Source organism: Panthera tigris, chromosome A1 (assembly GCF_018350195.1).
Source record: "Panthera tigris isolate Pti1 chromosome A1, P.tigris_Pti1_mat1.1, whole genome shotgun sequence".
NCBI classification, from domain to species: Eukaryota; Metazoa; Chordata; class Mammalia; order Carnivora; family Felidae; genus Panthera; species Panthera tigris.
In genome coordinates, this window is record NC_056660.1 from 190,822,581 (window position 1) to 190,839,691 (window position 17,111).

The following is a 17,111-nucleotide window of genomic DNA, read 5'->3' on the forward strand; positions in this document are numbered from 1 at the left end:
ACATTTTCAATAAGTAAATAAAGATAGAAACAGTAGTTGTGGTATCAAACACATCTATGCCATAGGCATAAGTACAAGTACTATGCTGGAAGGCATAAGTAAGAAGTACAAGCTGATAACCCAGATTCCCACAATGTCCACATGTGTTATACCAGTGCTTCTCCCTCTACTCACACGTATAGCCATTTTGCAGGGTTTCCCTTATTACTAGCGAGCAGAGGAGAAAAAGGCCGAGCTTGGTTCATGGACCAAATAGCTCAAATTGAACACAAACCAAAAATGAACTGCTATGTTACTGCCTTACTCGAGAATGTCCCAGAAAGGCAATGGTTAATGGAAGTTCCCTCAGTGGGCAGAGTTTTAGGTGATGCTAATAGTCATCCACTTTGTATGAGAAGAAAGTGGCTTGGAAAGAGAGAGTTTCAAACATCAGGAACAAGGAGGTCTGAGGAAGAAATATGTGGATGAACTACCAGAGTGGGAACAGATAGTAAATATCTTTCATTTAAATGTTAATAACTACAAGATATATGAACAGTGGAAGAGATACTAGTAAGCAGATAGACCAGATGTCTTAGCAAGATGACATCATCCAACCTCTGTCACTCACCACTGCAGTGCTGGTACAATGTTACCACAAATGGAATAGCTATGGTGGTTGGGATGGAGGTTAGGCATTAGCCAATAGTAAGGGCAGTCACTCAGGAAGGCAGATCCAGCTACTGCCAATGCCAAATATATAACTTCCCAGCAGATGACACCATACTGCACCCCCGAACTAGCTCCCATTCAAGGAGATTAGCCAATATAAGTTGATTATATTGGATTCCTTCCACCCTGGAAGGGGTAGCAAATTGGAAAATTCTCTCAATACAGATTTGCCCTTCCTTCCCATATGGTCTCAATCAGCACCACTATATGAGGACTCAGAATGTTTGATCCAATGGCAGGGGATTCCACGAATACTGCCTCAGACTGAGGGAGAAAGGCAATGGGAATACGACCATGATCCTGTCACATACCTCACTCTTCGAGGTTGATGGCCTGATAGAATGATCAAATCGCCTTTTGAAGTCATGCCTAGACACCAGCTTGGAGATGATACACTGAACATGGGAAATACAGCCTAACTTAATTCTTATATGGTGCTATGTCCACAACAGGTAGAATACATAGGTCCCAGAACTAAGAATTGGAATTGGAGTGGTTTTGTTAACTATCATTCCTAGAGACCAACTTGGGGAATTTGTGCATCCCATTTTCAAAAGTCTATGCTTCTCAGACCTAAGGGTTCTAGTTCTATGAGTGCAGTGTGTCCATAAGAAGACACTGCAAATGTTCAAGTAGACTTTAAATTATGATTGCCACCCATTCTCTTTAGGTTTCTTTTTATTTAAGATTTTATTTTTAAGTAATCTCTACACTCAACTTGGGGCTCAAACTCACAATCCCAAGATGAAAGTCGTATAATCCACCAACTGAGCCAGACGGGGGCCCCTTATCTCTGTAGGCTTCTAACACCACCAAACCAGCAGGCAAAAAAGTGTCACCACTCTGCTAATGGTCATTGGGAGTAGGTATATTGGGCACCCAGGTGATCTCCAAGAGCATCTCTTGGTACTCCCTTGCCAATTTTGAAGGTAAACCGACAAGCAGAGCTGCCACAACCTGAAAATGGTGAGTAGAGGCTCAGACTAATCAAAGAAGGTCTGAGTTACTTCAGTGGGTAAGCAACTAAGTAAAAGGTATTGCCTGAGGGAGAAGGAAGAGGGGAAGAAACACATTTCAGTTGACCCTGAGACCAGCTACAGTATCCGAGACTAGAGTCCACTCAACTAATCCTGCTCTTTTAAGTTTCTCCAGGAAGAAGAACAAAGAATCCTGGAGGAATTGGTGCCAGATTTAATGAGTTCATTATCTGAAGCAAGCAGCTCTCAAAAGCACATACGATTTACTAATGGATGCTGTGGTGTACTACCCAGATTCACTGTTCAATATCGAAATGACCATTCCATCAGTATCTAGAAGTGTTGCCTGATGATGGCTCAGAGCTGTGTTCTTTCCCAAGAATTGCCCTCAGCTCAAGTCTCTGACCCTCTCCTTGAGGATAGCCTAGGAGATACAAGATTTTGGAGTCAGATAACCTTACCCGAGTTGTGATATCTCTGAAGCGTCATCCTAGCTGCATGATCTTTTTGCAACTACATAACAGATCTCTTTTTGAAGTTATATTTAATAATACAAAAGAACTTAAAAAAGTAGAAGTATGAAAAATGTATATATTATGAAAATAATAAAAGAAAACTAGGATGCCTACATTAATAATAGATAAATTAGACATTAGGCAAAAGCATTAATAAAGAGGGTCCCTATGAATAAATGGCTCTCGTCACCAGAAAGACATAATTCTAAACTGATATGGACCTAATTAATAGCTTCAAAATGTATACAGTCAAAATGATCAGAATTACAAAAGAATTTTATAAATCCACCATCAAGAAGGACATTCTCAGTAACTGGTAGATCAAGTATACCAAAAAGAAAATTAGGATATAGAAAATCTAAACAACGCAGTTAACATACAAGTCAACAGATTAAAAGGATTAGCTTGCTACCAAAAAATTCTCTGACCATAATAGAACAAAGTTAAAATTCTAAATATTTTTAAAAAATAGAAAAATGGGGCGCCTGGGTGGCTCAGTCGGTTAAGCGTCCGACTTCGGCTCAGGTCATGATCTCACAGTCCGTGAGTTCGAGCCCTGCGTCGGGCTCTGTGCTGACAGCTCAGAGCCTGGAGCCTGCTTCGGATTCTGTGTCTCCCTCTCCCTCTGACCCTCCCCAATTCATGCTCTGTCTCTGTCTCAAAAATAAACAAACATTTAAAAAAAAATAGAAAAATATAAGACATCCATATATTTGAAAATTCAAAAGCACATTAAAAGGGTTAGTGGCACAGTGAAATCATAACAGAAGTTAGAAAATTTTAAAATTTAAAACTGAATATCAATTAAAATATTACACATCAAACTTATGGGATACAGTGAGAATGATATATTTTTTTTATTTTAGAGAGAGAGAGTGCAAACAGGGGAGAAGGACAGAGGGAGAGGGAGAGAAAGAGAGAGAGAGAGAGAGAGAGACAGAGACAGAGAATACTAAGCAGGTTCCAAGCTAAGCATTGAGCCTGATGTGGGGCTCGATACCATGACCCTGGGATCATGACCTGAGCTGAAATCAAGAGTCAGACGCTCAACCAACTGAGCCATCCAGGTGCCCCAGAAAGCAACATTTATTAGGAAAATACGTAACTAGCTTTAAATACACTTTATTTTTCTTTTCTTTTTTCTTTTCTTTCTTTCTTTCTTTTTTTCTTCCTTTCTTTCTTTTTCTTTCTTAAATAAGCTCTATGGTCAACATGGGGCTTGAACTCATAACCCTGAGATCAAGAGTCACATGCCTGTATGCCAGGAAGGCACCCCTAAATACACATTTTATTTTATTAAAAAAAATTTTTAACGTTTACTCATTTTTGAGAGACAGAGCACAAGTGGGGGAGGGGCAGAGAGAGAGGGAGACACAGAACCCAAAGCCGGCCCAGGCTCTGAACTGTCAGCACAGAGTCCGACATGAGGCTCGAACCCATGAACTGTGAGATCATGACCTGAGCCAAAGTTGGACGCTCAACTGACTGAGCCACCCAGGTGCCCCAATACACATTTTAGAAATAAAGGCTAAAAGTAAATGAACCAGGCATCCAGTTTAATTAAGAAACCAGGACTAAGTTTGGATATTTTTAGGAATTCAAGTTTACCTTAACATTAAACTTTGATTGATGTAGTTGATTATATTGACCCATTAAAAGAGAAAAATCATGTGAGTCATCTTAATAGATGCAGGGGAAAAAAAGATGAGATAAAATTCACCATCTTCTCTGAACCTTGGAAACATTCTATTAAGTGAAAAAAGAAACAAAAGCCTCCATTATTGTGTGTCCAAAAGAGGCAACTCCATAAAGACAGAGAGTAAATGAGTGGTTGTCAGGGGATAGGAGGTGGGGATGGTAGGGAGTGACTGTTAACAGGTGGAAGGTTTCTTTCTGGAGTGAAGAAATGTTCTAGAACAGTGGTGGTGGTTGCACAATACAGTGACTATAGTAAAAAACCACCAATTGTACACTTTAGAATTGTGAACTTTATGCAGATTGTATCTAAAATATGTCTTGAAGTAATGAACTACTGATACAACTAACACATGGATGAATATTTATACTGATGAAAAGAAGCCAGACATAAGAAAGTACAACCTATACAACTCTAGTCATGTTAAATTCTAAGTACAACAACAGAAATCAGTGACTGCCTAAGGCAATAGGACACAGGGAAACTTTCTAGGGTGAACAAACTAAAATAAATTAAACTCAACATCTACTCATACTAAACCCTCTCAGCATAGAGAAGTGGAAAGAACTTCCTTAGCCTGATAATACATATCAACAAACAAACAAGCAAAGATTTAAGACAATGGTAAAATGTCAAAGTATTCCACTTAAGATCAAATTTTGGCCATCACCACACTCATTCAATATGGTGCTGAAGATCCTATCCTATGTACTGAGGTGATAAAAAGCATAAAAGGTATACAGAAGCATGAAAATTGAAAAGCAAACAAACAAAACACTTAGTATTTGAAGATAACATTATTGTCTCCAGGGAAAACATCAATAATCCACAGATACATTATTTTGATTAATTAAAGAGTAATATATTTCACCCAAGTCTTATAATGGATGTCCATTTCTTCAGTCAACCACTAGAAAAGAAAAGCTTGGACACTGAGAATTCCACTTTGATAATTCAACCAAAGATATTCATAGCATTGATGGTTTGTAAAATCCTCCGTACCTTTATCCATCCTGATGGCGGGTCATGGCAGGCTAGGAAGTCATAGTTTCAGAACTCTGAAACTGTAACTTTTATCACAATGAAATCTAATTCCATCTTCATTGGTCATTTTCTCTGCATGGAGACATGAGTGGGGCCAAGGTGGGGCCAAGAGCACCAAGGCTTTTGTAGGGTGGACAGAACCTCCTACATTTGAACTCAGGAATTTGTTCTTTCCCTCTTTGGTGCCTGTGGAGCTCTTTGCTGCACAGTCTTTGTAGAGCAGAATGTAGGAGGAAATGATTCCCTTGGAATAGCTATGATTTTAGGATTATATAGGATCCTTGGAGGTCACAGGAAGATAAAACTGTGTTAAAATGATGTCAAGGTTCTGATTTAACCCCAGAAAACCCAAAGATTTCCAAGTGCTTAAACAGCTTTATGTGTAAGACTATCTATTTAACTTGGTGTAAATTCCCATGCAGAGAGAGACTGCATTTTTTGCAGGCATCTGTGATTATCATGATTCTTCTACCAGGGGTAAAAGCAGACTATCAGCAACATAAGCATACAAACTGAGAAGAGGAAAAATATATAATTTAGGCTTTTAAAAAATCCTTATATCATTTAGTCATTTGTGAATCAGTCTTTTAGTTAGTAATGGTACAAAATCCTAGATTTTAAAAGATGAATGAATACTTAAGCGGTCCAACTTGCAACCTTCAATCTAACCTCTGCTTTTAATAGGTGAGGAAATGGATTACAAAGTGGATAGTTTAAATGAGCAGAATGAACAAGTGAATTTGGTGGTGAACTGGGGAGCATATGTCTCACCCAAAGGAAGCAGTATTTACCCAGCCACTGCTGACTGTTGCATTAAGGAATTGTGGACCCTGTGGGGCCACATCTTCTGAGGTTTTCATGATAAACCAGAAATCAAGATTTTCTTATAGAATCCTTTGACTTTTACAGGTTGGCTCAAACTTTCCCCCACAAATACTGCACAGGTTATAACAAAGACATCTGTCACTTATTCATCAGAACTCATATGTAAGCTGCCATTTTGTGGCTTCAGGACAAAATGACTGGTCCAGTTAGATGCAGTACGAGATAAAAAATCCAGTCTCTCCAAAGAAGACAAAATGGTCAAAAGGTACATGAAAAAGTTCTCCACGTCACTAATTATTGGGGAAACACAAGTCAAAACCACAATGATACATCACCTCACACCTGTTAGAATGGCCATTACAAAAAAGACAAGAAAATAAGCTTTGGATGTGGAGAAGGAGGAGCCCTTGTGCAATACTGGTAGGGATGTAAATTGGTACAGCCACTCTGTAAGTATGGAGGTTCCTCAAAACATTAAAAATAGAATTACCATATGATCCAGCATTTCCACTTCTGGGCATTTATCCAAAGGAAACCAAATTACTGTCTTAAAAAGACCTTCACCCCATGTTCACTGCAGTATTATATACAATAGCTAAGACATAGAAACAACCTAAGTGTCTGTGGATGGATGAACGGATGAAGAAAATGTGGTGTGTGTGTGTGTGTGTGTGTGTGTGTGTGTAGTGGAATATTGTTCAATCACAAAAAAAAAAAAAAAAAAAAGAAGAAAATCCTGCCATTGGCAACCGTATGGATGGAACTTGAGGGCTAAGGTCCTTATTTACTTATTGACTTATTTCACTTATGCTAAGTGATCTAAGTCAGACAAAAGGTGTCTACTGTATGATCTCACTTATATGTGGAATCAAAAAAATTAACCAGACTCTTGGATACAGAGAACAGATTGGTTGGTGATTGCCAGAGGTAGGGGTGGGTGAAATGTGTGAAGGTGCTCAAAAAGTACAAACTTCTAGTTATAAGATAAATAAGTCCTGGGGATGTAATGTACAGCATGGTGACTATACTTAACAATGCTGTACTGTAAGTTTGAAAGTTGGCTAGAGAGTAGATCTTAAAGCACTTATCACACAAAAAACATTTGTAACTATGTGTGTGGTGATGAATGTTAATTTATCCTGGTGATCACTTTGCAATATATACACAGACTGAATCATATTTGTACACCTAAAACGAATACAATGTTATATGTCCATTATATCTCAATTTAAATTTCTTTTAATGTTTATTTTAGAGAGAGAGAGACAGACAGAGAAAGAGAATGTAAGCGGAGGAGGGGCAGAGAGAGAGAGGGAGACACAGAATCTCAAGCAGGCTCAGAGCCTGACGTGGGGCTCAATCCGACAGACTGCGAGATCACGACCTGAGCCAAAGTTGAATGCTTAACTGACTGAGTCACCCAAGCACCCTCAACTATATCTCAATTAAAAAAAAAAAAATCCAGTCTCCCAGATCCCAGATCAGGGCTCTCTTGGCCCCAGATTGCCTGTCTGGAACATACCAGATTTTATTTTATTTTATTTTATTTTATTTTATTTTATTTTATTTTATTTTATTTTATTTTATTATTTGTTTATTTCGGAGAGAGAGCATACACAAGAAGGGGAGAGGGTCACATGGGGGGTGGAGAGAGAGAGAGAGAGAGAGAGAGAGAATCTTAAGCAGGTCCAGGTTTAGCATAGAGCCTGACATGGGGCTCTATCCCTGACCCTAGGATCATGACCTGAGCCAAAATCAAGAGTCAGATGCTCAACCAGTTGAGGCACCCAGGCTCTCCTGGAATATACCATATTTTAAATTCATCATTGTTTCCCTTATTATATGTTTCCTAAGTGAGATATGCCTTCCTTATATTTTAACATAGAAAATCTAAAATTGGGCAGGAAACCAAATAGGAAAGGAAAGGAAAAGAAAAAAAAAATGTTGAGGAAAAGAAAATAATACTGTATTGAATTACAATTAGCAAAGAAGTGTCTTATTTAATTTTCCATGTATTTAGAAATATAGAGCATATATTTCCAGAGAATGTTTTGTATTTACAGCATGTCTGTCTAGTTATACGGCTGCAATATAATTGTTTTCCTGCTGAGAATTATGGCAGTGAAGTTACTCTGGGTCCTATTACAGCTAATTATAGTCTTGCTCTGGAATTTAAGAGCTCCCCTGCAAAGCTCCCTGCTCTCCAGTCCTGCACAATGGACCTGGAGAGCATTCTGATCCTACATGTGATTGTCATTCTCGGGCTTCTGCTAGAAATATGACATTTGGATGTTTAAGGGTATAAATTACCATAAATGAGTCCAAGTTGATTAGGACAATTCTGACTTTCAATTATATGAAAAAGGAACACCACTGTGTGAAGAAAAAAAAAAAGTGTATATATTTCAAACCAGGTCCAGAGAGCTATAGCTACAGACTCTCCGTGGTCTGATGTCTGCAAAGAATGCAAGAGTGTGAGCTGGATAGACAACTCCTCTGGGCTATCATAGTTTGAGCAGAAGCACGAATGTCCACCACAACAAAGATAAAAATATTTCTCTTTAATTTTTTGTTAATGTTTATTTTTGAGAGAGAGAGAGAGAGAGACAGAGCGTGAGTGGAGAGGGCCACAGAGAGGAAGACACAGAATCTGAAGCAAGCTCCAGGCTCTGAGCTGTCAGCACAGAGCCTGACGCGGGGCTCGAACCACGAACTGTGAGAACAGGACCTGAGCCGAAGCTGGATGCCCAACCGACTGAGCCCCCCAGGTGCCCCCAAAATATTTCTCTTTAACTGATAAACTTCCTTGGGGCTCAGAGTTGAAAGACTGGGGTTCTTTCCAGCAATATAACTTCCTACTCTGGGTATATGTTAACAAATCATTCAACTTAGTTAAGCTTTATTTTAATTGTTGGTAAAATGGAGAAACTAACGCCTGCCTTGCATTCATTCCAAAATTTCTGTGAGGATGAAATTATATGGTGAGGTCTAATTAGATTAAGATCGCATGCCTCTTTTGGCTACTACTGCCTGAGAAACTGGGAGGTTACCCAGCATTTTGAGAAGCAAGATGTGTGCAATTAGACCCTGCTAGTCTTGGGAAACTCAAGGTGATGAGGGCCATAAGTGCTTGCTGGAGTTGTTGTAAGGGTTAAATGACACCGTGCACAGTAAGTGCTCTGCTCCGTATCTGGCTCATAGAAAGGCCTTAATAGTCTGCCTCTTCTGCATTCATATTATATTGAATTTATTGAAGCTTTTTTATTGTTATTACCAGAGGGCTATTTGCATACACAGGACATCAACTAAGATCAGCACTTCAATTTTTATGGTTGTGATCATTGATTTTTACCAAAAATTGAAAGATTGTTGTTAAAAAATCAAACAGTGCAACAAAAAGCTTCCTGGGTTTTAGAAACAAAGCGAAGAAGCTAAGTTCAGAATGTCTGATCTTGAAAGGGTCTGTTTTACTGTCTTCCCCAGAGCACATCAGAAAAGGAATGAGACAATAAGGAATTTGGAAATTTTTATCTCGAAAAATCCTTTGTGGCAGGGAGGGATACTTCTCCCCTCAGTTTTCTAATCCATGCCTTTTATAACATTTATTTCTTAATTTTATCAAAGGATTTTTCTATATGACTTAGAAGGTGAAGAAGACCACAAGGTTTAGACATGGAAGGAGCTGTCTCCTGCTCTGTCCTTGCTCCCCTCCAGTTCCAGCTACCTACAGGTGGCCACTTCCAAATATTTTTTAAATTAATTTATTTTGAGAGGGAGAGAGAGAGAGAGGGCGAGAACGAGTGGGGGAGGGGCAGAGAGAGAGGGAGAGAGAGAGAATCCCAAGCAGGTTCCACGCTGTCAGCACAGAGCCTGATGTGGGGCTGGATCCCACAAACTGTGATCATAACCTGAGCTGAAATCAAGAGTTGGAGGCTTGACCGACTGAGCCACCCAGGCGCCCCCACCTTCCAAATTTCTTAGGCGTCTCTTCTGTTATTTATCTTCCGCATTCTAAATAACATGCTTATACTGCCATTCTTGATTTATTTCCCATTTCTATATTGACCTCCTACTGTACAATATGCCCTGAAACTCTTCTTCCCACCCCAACCCCCTTTCCCCATCCTCCCAGTGAAATCACATAATACTCTTTAGGCTAATCAATAGTAGTGTTCACATCAATATGACTCCAGTTGTTTGTTCACAGCTGTACTACACAGTGTTTCATAGAACTCCTTGCTGATATAAAATTTGTGTTTCCAAGAGTTAATAATGGGTGCTTTCATTTGTTTGCTTATCTTCTTACATATGTATTTCCAGCTCCGCCCCCAAATCTCTGATCCTCAATAGAGTCAATAACATCAGTAAATCTATCCAATTCATTGTTTTCTTTTTCTCTTGGAGATAATGGCTCTTAAAACACCCCCCCCCCCCACCCCCGCAACTAAGTTCTAATCTCAGCTGGTTCTTTTCGAAGCCTGCTGTATAGATGGTGCCCTGTTTTTTTATTTTTTTTCCTTCCCCATCATCTGAGAATTCTTCACACCTGTATTGAATCCTCTGCTTTGTTTCTTTTTCTTGATTTACTCTCTCATTTGGGGGAGCATGCTCTCAAATAGCTCTCTGACAAAAGGTGATTGGTAGAAAAATTTTTTGACAACTTGCTTCACTAAAAATATTGTTGGTTTACGCAGTGACTTATAGTCTCACTGGGTATACAATTCTAGCTTGTCAACCACTTCTGATGACAATTTTAAAGTATTGTTCTATTGCCATCTAATTTGCAATTATGTTGGTGAGTAGTTTTAACACAAATCATTCCCAGTCTCTTCCTGGAAGCTGAGAAAATGTCTCTTTATCCCCGGTGCTTGAAAGCCTGTGTGTGTGTGTGTGTGTGTGTGTGTGTCTGGTAATTGTTATGCTTGACACTCAGGGGAACTTCTAATCTGGAATATCAGGCACACTTTTTTGGGGGGACAATCTTTCTATATTTCTTTTGTTATTTCCTCTCCTCAATGTAACTGTCTTCCCATTTGGAGTTCAGTGATGTCAGATGTTAGTCTTATTAAACTCTCCAATTTAGAAATCTTTTCTCATATTTTCTCCGTTTGTCTTAATTTATAGGAAAATCTCATAGCTTTACCTCAAAAAACTCTTCTATTGAAATAATAATTTCAGCTGTTCTATTTTAAATTTGCATTACTTATTTTTTCTTCTTTGAACACTCTTTTAGTTTTTAGATTTTTGTTTCATGGCTCCAATTCCTTATCTAAAAATTGTAGTGATGATTGGGTTTATTTCGGTTTTTGTCTGTTCTCTACCATGTCTCTGTTTTCTCTTACATTCTTTTTTTTCCTGTTTTTTTTTTTTTTTCATGTTTTCATGTCTGGCTAACCTTGGTTGTTCAGCCATACTTAAGAGATAAGCATTAAAAAGCTGATAGAAAACTACGTGTGACTGAGCAGAGCATTATAGGGTGAATAAGCAAGGGCCTTGAATTTCCTTGGGGGCCTCTTGATGTCAGTACCACTTTATTTTTTTCATAGATAAGTTTTTCCAAGAGAAAGCCTCCACCGCCTGCGTGCATTATATAAGGCTGGTGCCAGCATTCTGGAAACTTAATGGGTAAGAAAGTGATAGAAATTCTCACGATGTCACCTATGCAGACATCCTGCTCTGTCTTTTCTGTGCCTGATGTCCCAGGGGGAGAGAGACTTTCTGAACTAAAAAGCTCAAACTTCTTTCCTTCCAAGCTGGGAGGGAGTGAAAGATCTTCTGATCTGTCATAATTGTTCAGACTTTCCATCAACCCCCTCACTTTAGCCCTATTCTGAATCACAAGCTTGAAGGATACAAGACGCTGTTAATTCCAGACTTTCTAGAACTCTTCAGCTTGAATCACACACTTCCCACTCCCAGCCTACATGGCAGAGAGGTTATAGCTTTCTCCACTCTGCTATGACACTTACCACTCATTTGTCCACTTTCCATCTTCCAAACTATGATCAAAGACTGCTAGAATCCCCTTTCCCATTGTCATTGTTGCAGGGATCTGTATCTTGTTTAGGTCTGTGTCAGCTCAGGTCCTCCGAGGAGCAGGGGACAAGATACAATCAGACCTGCAAGCAATGAGAGGAGACACCTGTAGAGGGTAAGGGAGAGGGAGAAATAGAGGAAGAGTAGGTGGGGAGAGCCTTTGAACTGTGCTGATGTACTGACATCTCTGAAAAGAGAGGGGGAGGGCAGCAGGGTAGGTAAGAAGATCACGGACATTGGTGAAGTTCTAACAGCTGATGGGGAACCTCCAGGCAGAGAAGTCCATAGAAGTCCTGCACTAGGCATAAATGGCCTGGCTCTACTTCCTTCACCACCCTCAGTCATTGCCAGGGAGCATCCCAGCAGGAATGTGGTCTCGGTGCCCATAATGTAGTGGGTCTGAAGGTACAACAGCTGGTACCTGTCAGCCAGTGACCCTGCTCACACCAGGTCCTCTGGATGGAGATGAGAGTGGTGTACCTCCACTGCCACTAAAGTCAGTTATGTTTTTATTTATTTGCCTTATTTAGCAATTTTTGTGTGATTTTACTTTTGGAAAGAGCAGAGAAAAGTCTCTGTGTTGAATGTATTCCACTGAAAGCCACTCAACTTTCAAAAAAGCCACTGAAGTTAGCAAGTGATAGGTAACTCACTTGAAATCACAATATGGCTCCAAGAATAGAATTACAATAGCCCAGCTAATGTCACATACCATCCAACTAGCTCTCCAGAATTATATGCAGAGACCCCATGAAAAAGCTTACTATTTAAAAGAACGATTTTCAATGATCAGAAAACTGATATATTATTGGTAATTTCCATTTTTTTTCCTAGCCCTTTCAGTGTGAGAAGACAGAGAAAGGAGGCTGATTGGGGTCTAGAGGAAAACTTTATTTTTATGAATATGCAACCATATTTCAGAGTGCAGTGGGATGAATATTTGTGTCCCCCACCAAATTCCTGCTCCCATAGTGTGATGGTGTAAGGAGGTGGGACCTTTGGGAGGTGATAAGGTCATGACAGTAGAGCCTTCATGAATGGGATAGTACCCTTATAAAGACACCCCAGAAAGTTCTTTAGTCTTCTTTCTGCAATAAGGAGTCAGCAGTCTGCAACCCAGAAGCGGGTCCTCACCAGAACCCAACCAAGCTGGCACCTGACCTTGGAGTTCCAGCCTCCAGAACTGTGAGAAGTAAATTTCTGTTATGTATAAGCCACCCGTCTATGGTACTTTGTTATAGCAGCCCGAGCTGAGATATAGCACTTGGATTCCTTTGTTACTCTGAGAAAGAAGTGTTCTTCACTCTGACATGAGATGAAAGAGTTTTTAATTTTAGTTCTATGAGTAAAAAATTGAGAAAGTACAAATAAAGCAGAACCTTTATCTGTTACATTTATGTTAACCCTCCAACCCTTCCCCCACCAGGGGTAGCCATTTGTACAGAATATAATCTTTTTGACCATGTTTTAGTGTGTGTGTGTCTGACTTTCTGAGTGTATATATGTATCTCTCCATAGATATATATACACAAACACACAAATTATTGTTTCCCTGATTTTTTAAACTATCAATCATATCTACTGTAAGTATTTTTCTCTTTTTGTATAACAATAAGATTTGGAAATCTCGATGTGTCACTGCATACAGATTTACCTCATTCTTTTATTTCTTGCATAATATTCCTCCACTTGTATTTACTCTAACATAGATCATTTAACTTAGAACATCAAAGATGTTCACAGATGTTAAATAAATATGTATAAATGAATGAATGAATGAATGAATACCAAAAGTGTTGTATACGACTCTGGAAAGATAAACTACATTGTTTTTGTCAGCTGACCTGATATTAAAAACACCAGCAGTATCACTGGATTCACAGGCCAGATCTTTTGTTTCTATTCCCTGTCAAGGGATCAGACAAAATAGTAAGAGTAATCGTATCAGGGGGAGCGGAATGTAATTCAACAGACCTTGTCGTCAGAAGACAGTGATTCAAACCCTAGATCTTCCAGGACCTAATGATAAATTAGGCATGTCACATCTTTCCTGCGTGTCGATTTCGACATTTGTAATGGGGATAATAAACTCCGAGTTCAAAGGAAAGAAAGTATGCAATAGTCTGTTTAAACTACAGCACATTATGCAAATGTTAGTTTTTATTACCTCCTCAGGTGCCATAGTGATAAGTAAATAGTGGACTCATGAAATGTTTGATTCAGCCTGGACTTCAGCTGAATCAGTGCTTTCTCTCTCCGCACCTCTGATCCTCCTTGCCCCCCATCTTGACGTGCTCTTGTCCCTAAGTGGCCGCACTGCGACGCAGCACTCCATGTATTGCCAACATGAAATGTCAATGAGCTTTCCAGATTAAAACATTAAAAATGGATGGGGAACGACTGTCATGCAAAGAAGCTAATAATACTCATGATTTTTTTTATAAGTAAGCTGTTCATTTCAATAGCAACATGTATTACCATAATCAGTAAAAATGATTCTAATACCTCCTATTGGTTCACACAACAGGAAACAGGCGTTTTAATATCTATCTCAATTTTTACGTGCTGAAGTACAACTGTGTTTATTCTACCAACATATTGCTCTAGTTTTTAAAAAGATATGAAACATACTGCACCAGCTGTAAGCCAATTTATTATATGGAAGTTGCACACTTATATAATTTTCTTTAAATGCCAGCTAATGTTCAGCAGGAAAGGGAGGCATTTGCTCTATGAAATGTTGAGATGTTTTAACCTTCTTTTTTTTCCCACTCTCTCTCTCTCTCTCTCCTGCTTTGTCTCTGCCCACCCTGCCAACTTGGGAGCAATACTCTATCATCCTGTTAGCCTCCTGCCAGGGTGAAGCACATCTGTTACAGGATGCTAACTTCAACCCACAGCAGGCCAAACACAGTGCTGCTCTTGGCTATAGATTTAACCCCAACAGACAACCACCAATTCCGCATTATGCGCCACATCGCACCGATGATAATCACCAACATTTTTCATAGCACTGTAGACGTGCACTCTTAGGGGTTCAGAGTTTGGATTTTGGAGTCAGATTGCATGGGCTCACAATCTGATTCTTATTCAGACAAGATATCAAACTTCTCCATGCCCCGGTTTACTCATAAGGTTTTGAGAAGCACTGAGACAACCCAAGTAATGGGCTTTGCGCAGGGCCTGGCACACAGGTGGGACTGATTCACATTAGCTATGACTGCTGCTACTATTATTGCTATTTAAGCCACAAACCAGCCCTGTGGGGGAAAAAGGGGACCCCCCCCCTTTTTCAGGAAAGAAAACAGACTCCTAAAGGCTAAATGGCCTGCCCAGTGCCTTCCCCCAGCAGTTGGCAGGAACCAAACAGACTCAAAGCCAGATCTGTTTTTGCTAGACTTGTGTGTTTTCCCCCTTAAAAGGGCCACTTCTCCAAGAAAGAGCAACAGTAAAGAATGACAAAGAAAAAAGGGAAGCAAAGTTGGAATCAGATTGAAGTCAGGATGACCACGCTGCCCAATCACCTCTTCCCCTACAAACTTACTCGATTTTGTGGGCCTTTATTCCACTCATTGACTTACTAAAGACACTAGAAATTTTGTGGTGAACAGGACAAACCCACGTACCCATACTCATGGGGTACACATGTCCTGGGGAGAGGGGACAGATAGCCAACCGACAACAAACAAACAAACATGGCAAATTCGGATCATGATTAAGTGCTGTGGAATGTGTAATAAGAACAGTGTAATGTGACCTTAAGTTCAGCACTGAACATCAGGAGGTTGAGCCGGCATGGTATGAGTTGAGAGCACGGATGATGGCCAGAGCCGACAATTTGGATCCAAATCCTGGCTTTATCACTAACTGGCTGTGTGACCTTGGGCAAGTGACTTAACCTATCCATGCCTCAGTTTCCCCAGGTGATTGTGAAGATTGAAATGAGTTAATATATACAAAGACTGGTACAGCAAGTGTTCTGTAAGTGACAGCTAAATAAAAGAAGCAAAAACGGAAAGATGTGGATGAAGAGTACTCTGGGTATAAGAAACAGCAAGTGCCAAGGCTGTAGGGAAGGCCCAAGCTTAGGTTTTTGAGAAAGAGAAAGAAGGCTAGTATATTACAGAGCAGTAAGTGACACAGATAGTAGTGGTTGATGAGGTCTACAAAACATCCATAAGAGAATGTTAAAAGTAGTTCACTTCTCTGAAATGAGGGGTCTGGAAGAGGCATTACTCAATGTTCCATTAACTCTGAGACCGTTTGAAGGGGCTAACATACTAACTAACATACTGCAGGTCACCTACCAAGAGGAAGTATGTAGGCTCAGATTCAGATGTCCCCAGTGAGCAAGGCTCAGCACGCACCAACCACCCTCCTCCCCTCCACAGTGACCAATCTGGGAATTAGTAGAGGGGGCCAAGAGCTGAGCTTCTGATCCTCGAGCACCATGCTTCTCAGGGTGTTGGCAGTTTGACCCTACAGGAAGCAAATGACTGACCTGGGCAGCACAAGCAGCAGCCTGCCCAGGATCTACTGGAATCAGCCCCCTACATAGCACCTGCTTAGACCAGTAGGTCTGCTTATCATGCGGGGAACTCATGGATCCACCTACCCTGGGAACTGGTCAGAATAGGACCTGCATGGGTCTAATCTAATCTTGGTGAGCCAGCTAGGTGATTTTGGACGTAATCTGTAAAAGGAAGAGAGATAACAGTACACATCTCACAAATCATGGTGAGGATTTAGAGGTAAAGCACGGAGCCTGGCACAGAGAATTTTTCAATAAATGTTAGTGATCATTCTTAGAGATGATCACATCTTGCTCTCAGCTAAAAATAATCTGGCAATAAATATCTGAGAGCTACTTCCAATTATTGACTGCTGAATGATAACATATCCTTCTGTGCTTGCATAAGAATGGAATTTGGGCAGTATTCAGCCCAAAAAACACAGTATTAAATCAATACCTCATGTACCAGGGCAGACCCTCAGGAAAGATGGGCCAAGGAAAGTGGGTATTGTCATGGAAAGACCATAAGCTCCAGACTCATTCACACATGGATTCATATCCAAATCCCCATTTTATTATATTTCATGATTTTGTGGATCAGACATTCGAGTAGGGCTTAACTGAATGATTCTTATGTTCCATGTGGCAACAACTGGGTTGCCTGGGGATGTTCAGCAGGCAGATGAACTGATCTAGAGCTCCAAGAAGTTCCATGAAAGCTTTCCTCACATACCCTGCTCCTTGGTGACCACTCTCCATAGAGTCACAGGATGCGTTCACTCGGACTCTCCAGC